This window comes from Nicotiana tomentosiformis, chromosome 11 (assembly GCF_000390325.3).
Source record: "Nicotiana tomentosiformis chromosome 11, ASM39032v3, whole genome shotgun sequence".
In the NCBI taxonomy this organism is placed as follows: Eukaryota; Viridiplantae; Streptophyta; class Magnoliopsida; order Solanales; family Solanaceae; genus Nicotiana; species Nicotiana tomentosiformis.
In genome coordinates, this window is record NC_090822.1 from 78,225,364 (window position 1) to 78,230,966 (window position 5,603).

At 34.0% G+C, this 5,603-nt stretch overlaps 1 non-coding gene across 1 annotated transcript; it reads left to right on the forward strand.

Moving 5' to 3' along the window:
• Nucleotides 1-766: 766 nt before the first annotated feature.
• LOC117279562 (small nucleolar RNA R71) lies at nucleotides 767-873 on the forward strand. The gene has a single exon (XR_004509970.1). It is a non-coding gene; the product is annotated as a small nucleolar RNA R71 (small nucleolar RNA).
• Nucleotides 874-5,603: the final 4,730 nt, after the last annotated feature.

Sequence of the window (5,603 nt, forward strand, 5' to 3'; positions counted from 1 at the left end):
AACACTTTCCCACTTCTCAGAATTACAACATTCAGTGTTTCTTTGGGATTTCTCTCAGTATCAACCGGGAGAGTTCCTGGAGCCCTCTAAAATAATATTGTTTCAATATGTCCCACTTGTCTCTCTAGGTTTTGAAATGATATGCCCAACTCTTTGATAGCTGCTCCATGGGCGTCCAGCCTCTTATCTGTCTTGATACTTAAGGCCTTCATTAGATCCTCTAGATCAGGCTGAACGGGCTATTGAGGCTGATATTTGTACCATGCTTATTTTGTTATGCTGGAGCTCCCTGTCTCTGGGACCTAGAGTTATTTTGTTTCCAAGCATTCACAGTACCTCCAGGTGAACTCCATGAAAAACTGGGATGCCTCTGACCCATTGCATTAAAATTGTAATTTCCCACATTATCCACTTCCTCAATTGAGGCTTGACACTCATGAGTAGGGTGTCGTCTTCTACATATATCACAAGCTCCGTGAGGCTCATTTTGTACCGAGGCTAAGACCAACTTTCGTATTTCCTTAGCCATAGCATCAAGTTGTACCTGCACATATGTATTAGCATCAACTTGGTGAACACCACCTGATCTTCTTCTTTCAGCACTCTCAGAGGGCCACTATTTGCATCTTCAGACAACTTATCAAGAATTCTGACTATCTCCTCTGGAGTCTTCTTCATCAAATGGCTTCCTACTGCATTGCTCAATGTTCTGCGTGAAGCCGATGTCAATCCATATCAAAAGTCCTGGAGTTTCATTCAGAGTTCAACTCCACTATGTTGACACTTTTTAATTATCTCCTTAAATCTCTCCCATGCTTACAAAATAGTTTCAGTCTCTTTATGGAAGAAGTTATGGATTTCTCTTCTAAACTTGCCCGTTTTAGCTGAGGAGAAATATTTGTCAAGGAATTTTCCAGTCATCTCCCCCCCACGTTCTAATCGATCCCATGGGTAAGCTTTGAAGCCACTACTTTGCATAATCTTTGAGTTTGAAGAGGAATGCCCTTAAGTGCACTGCATCTCGCGACACACCATTGTATTGAAAGGTGTTCATAATCTCCTCGAAGTCCATTAGACGTGTATTTGGATCTTCATTTGGGTTCCCTATGAAGACACAACAATTCTGAAGGGTTTGAAGCAACCCTTGCTTCAATTCGAAATTGTTAGCTGCAATTGGAAGTTGATTTTGAGAAATTCTTCAACCCCTCTTTTCTTCATAGATAATCTGTGTATCTTTGATAGTTGCTTCCTCATCACCCCATGCAACTTTTTTCCATTGTTGTGCTGCCTCCCTCGCAGCCAAATCTATATTAGCATCATCGTTTCCACCCATAATTTCTTTGGTTGAGGATTGCCCAACCTTTTCTAACGTCTCACTGATATTTCTTTCCTTCCTCAGTTGTCTCAATTGTTTTTCTATATCTGGATCGTATGTTAGCACTTCTTTCACAAAAGCTCAAGTCATAGACCAACCTCAACTTGTAACCTGCACGCAGTCAAAGAACACCAAATGTAAAAGAGAAAAAAAAGAAAAAGAAAAAGACAAATTCCTGAATTAGCACTACAAATTATTTCAAACAATATTGATTGCCAATTCCCGGTAACGACGCCAAAATTTGACGAGCTCGAAACACACACCTAAATTTTGCTTGCTAATCAAATATAGTATAGTATAATATCATATGCACAAGGATTGGATTTAAACAGTATTTTCGTAGTTTCTAGCCTGGTTGCAATCCAAGATGATCAACAATTGAGATTTATATGATTTTCTACTAAAATTAACTAAGAATCTAAAGCTATTGACTAATGACAATCGCAACAAGTAACAAGTAAAGAAGGTTAGCAATGGGAGAAGATAGGATTTTGATAGGATAGGTGCAAGATGATTGTTTCGGATCTAACTCTAGGTAATTCACTTCTAATGTTTAAGTGAGTCTCTCGAATTCACTCAATTATTAGTTCAAACATTCAGCAAAAAATCCTCTCTCGATTAAGTCTTAACCTTACAAGATGAACCAATTTAAGCAAGTGAAGATATGCAAGAATGCGTAGTGGATTGGTATTTAGGAGAACCTCTCTTGATTATCCTCCTAACTAGGTTTAATCAATGATTTAACTACCCTCTTTCGATTACTAAGAAGAATTAATGAACTCAACAAACAATATAATTCACAGATACCACAAGTTATGCCTCTCTCGATTACATGAACAAGTGATTATAAATGCAACAATTAAAGCATCCAAAAATGCCTCAATACATAAAAATATAGTTATAACCCACAAACAATCATCAATACACCAAATCCATCAAACCCTAAACAAAACTACTCCATAGATATGGAGGAATTCATCACAAATAAAATTAAAGTATAGAAAACATAAATTCGATCCAAACTCGGGTCTTGAGTGAGGAAGGAATGATGAAATCCTCTTTCTTTTTCTCCACCCACTCCTCCTTTTCTTCCTTAGGTCTAGCGTATGTCAAAAGTCTAGAAAATAATATTTTTCATGTATTTATGCCATGTAGGATTGGGCCCACACGAAACCACCTTCTCCTAGTCGAAATAGGATTTTTACTCTGTAAACAAATACACAGGGGCGCCGCATGGGGCGATACTCCATGCGGAGCATTAGTCGGGTAATCCAGAGAGCTAAACATTTGTCAAGCAACAGAAGTTGGGCTGCAGCGGCAGTGGGGTTTTCTTAGAGTACAACTCCAACTTTAAGTTTTGACTTCCACGCTTGGTTCTCGACCCCCGAACATGATCCTGATTTAATTCCCTGGGATTTTACTCAGACTACAAAGCTCCAAATAGCTCAAATTCATTTTATAACATCTACGTAGCTTGGAATCACTCCTACAACATATAAAACACACAATAAGTACAAAATACTACTAATTAAATCTTAAAACAAGTAAAGTGCAGTGAATTAGAGTGCATTAAGCGACTAAAATACGAGATTATAGTCTACCATCAATTACCTAAGACTTCAAAATAAAATGTGATTAGAGATCATGTTAGATTAAATCTCATTACCAAGAGTTGTTGGGAAGATATTCAAAAATTGGTAAAAGTCATGATTACTTTACGAGCCCGTAATTCGATAAGTTTCTTATCTTCCTGGGGATCAGACCGAACACCTCGGTAGTGCTATAAAATAGCAATATGATATGTATCCACGAATCGGGCCGAACGACCTCGGCATAATTTGTGTGTAAAATCGCTAGGAGTCCGAATAACCACGAGATTACCCTCTTCATTAAACTTGAAAATTACGTAATATTCTCTTTATGAGTTGAGATCAGATATCTAATTGATGGATCTTATTTGTTGATATATCATGTGGTACTTGGGGATATTTAAACTGATAATATTTATTAACGAATTTTGTTATCTACTGTTCCTTATTCTATTGATCCAGTTGTATTTTATACCTGCTTATGATTCATGCATTTTATTTATTGGAGCACTAGTAAGTGTCGATGTCGACCCCTCGTCACTACTTCTTTGGGGTTAGGATAAATACTTACTGAGTACGCGTTCATTTACGTACTCATGCTACACTTTGGTACTAAATGTGCAAGATCTATTAGATTCATTTGGTGGTCATCTTAGTGCATTGGCACATGCGTTGAAGGGACTTTACGGTGAGGTGCATTCCATGCTACGTGTCGCAACCCACAGAGTCTTCACCATATTTATTTACCTTATCCTGTCTATTCATATTCCAGGTAGATGTTGTATTATTATTGTACTCTTTAGTAGATGCTCATGTACTTGTGATACTGGGTTTTGGGATACTTTAGTTGATATTTTACGGGATTGCACAACATTGTCACCTTTCATCTTTATACCTTACTAATTGTGTGTGTATCCATGATTCTAAATGCACAAATTTATTTATTTAATAAAATTCATGATTTTAAAATTAATAAAATAAATAAATATATTGATAGTTCACCGTTGGCTTGCCTAACGGCAACGTTGGGCGCCATCATAAGCTATAGTGGGATTTAGGCCGTGACATCACTGTCCATTTTTTAATTATGATTTTGTTGATTGAGATTTGATATGGTTCAATGATAAGCTAAATAACTGTTTTGTAGTAACAATGTTACATATAATCATTTCTAATATTTTTTGGGAAGTTCATAGTGATTTGTTGTAAGAAATATTAGATCCACCGTTGAAAGACCTTATAGCTTGAAAGTAATAAATTAAATTTACTAAGTTTGTAGTTATTTTGATCTGATTCTAATCGGGTATTGGTATATAATAATTAAATCAAGTGTCAATAATTAATTACAATAATATGCTACTAAATATTTTGAAAGCATGAACTAGTCCTCAAGGATACCCTGACAATATATGATATATACCATGTGGGTATCATAGAGGACTAATGAGTTTTTTTGAAGGAATGAACCTTTCTATGATACCATGTCAGTATATCATATATATCTGGCTGGTACCATAGAGGACTGCATGTTTTCTAGATGGAATGAACCAGACCTCTATGATACCCTATCAGTATATAATATTATACTATGTAGATATCATAGAGGATTGAGTGTGTCTCTAAAAGTAATAAATCAAACCTCTATGATATTGTGTTAGTATATGATATATACCATGTGGGTATCATAAAGGACTGATGAGTGTTTTTATTTGGTTGAATAAATGAACCAGTCATCTATGATACCCTGTCTATATATAATGTATACTATATGGGTATCATAGTATACTGCAACAACATACTTCAACTGTTACTAATATATTTAGTATACTATTGGCTAGAATAAGTTATTTTCTAGTAATTAATATAAAATAATTAAAAAAAATTAACAGATCTAGTTATTGTTTTTTGATATAGTAAAAAATAAAGAAAGAATAAAGGGAACAAAAATAAAGGAGCCAAAAAAAGTGTGCATACTTAATTTATGAAACAAAATAAAGAAAATATTATATAAAAATAATAATAAATAAAATAAGAAAAGAAGAAAAAATAAAAAAAGAAAGAAATTGAAAGGAAAAAAGAGAATAGTAAATAGGTAAATATATAAGTTGTTCTAATAATGGATTTAGAGAAAAAGAAAATGAGAAAAGAAGATAAAAGGTATATTATATCAGCTATATTAAAAAAGGTGAAAGAATGTTTACTATATCAGTTATCTTTTATTATTATATAAAAAAAGAAGGATAAAGAAAAGAAGCAGAAAAAGTGAATAAAATTAAATTATGTAAAAAAAGAAAAGAAAAAAAAAGTAAAAAAGATTTAAATGAAATTAGAAAGGAACAAGAAATAAAGAAAATGAATAAAAGGAAAAAAATTAAAAGAAAGGAGCCAAAATTGAGTTTGGAATCATATAATGGTGAGAAAAAAGGAAATAAAGAATAATATGATTGAAAAAACTAAATGAACAAAAAGGAGAAACAAAAATGAAGAAAAAACGAGGAAATAAAAGGAGAAAAAGGAGGCAGTTGCCCACTAAAGCTATAATGGGTAGGAAGGGTAATTAGTTTGATAGGTAGAAAAATAAATGGATAAATATGGTATAACGACCCGACCGGTCGTTTTGAGCTTTAGCGTTTCATTCA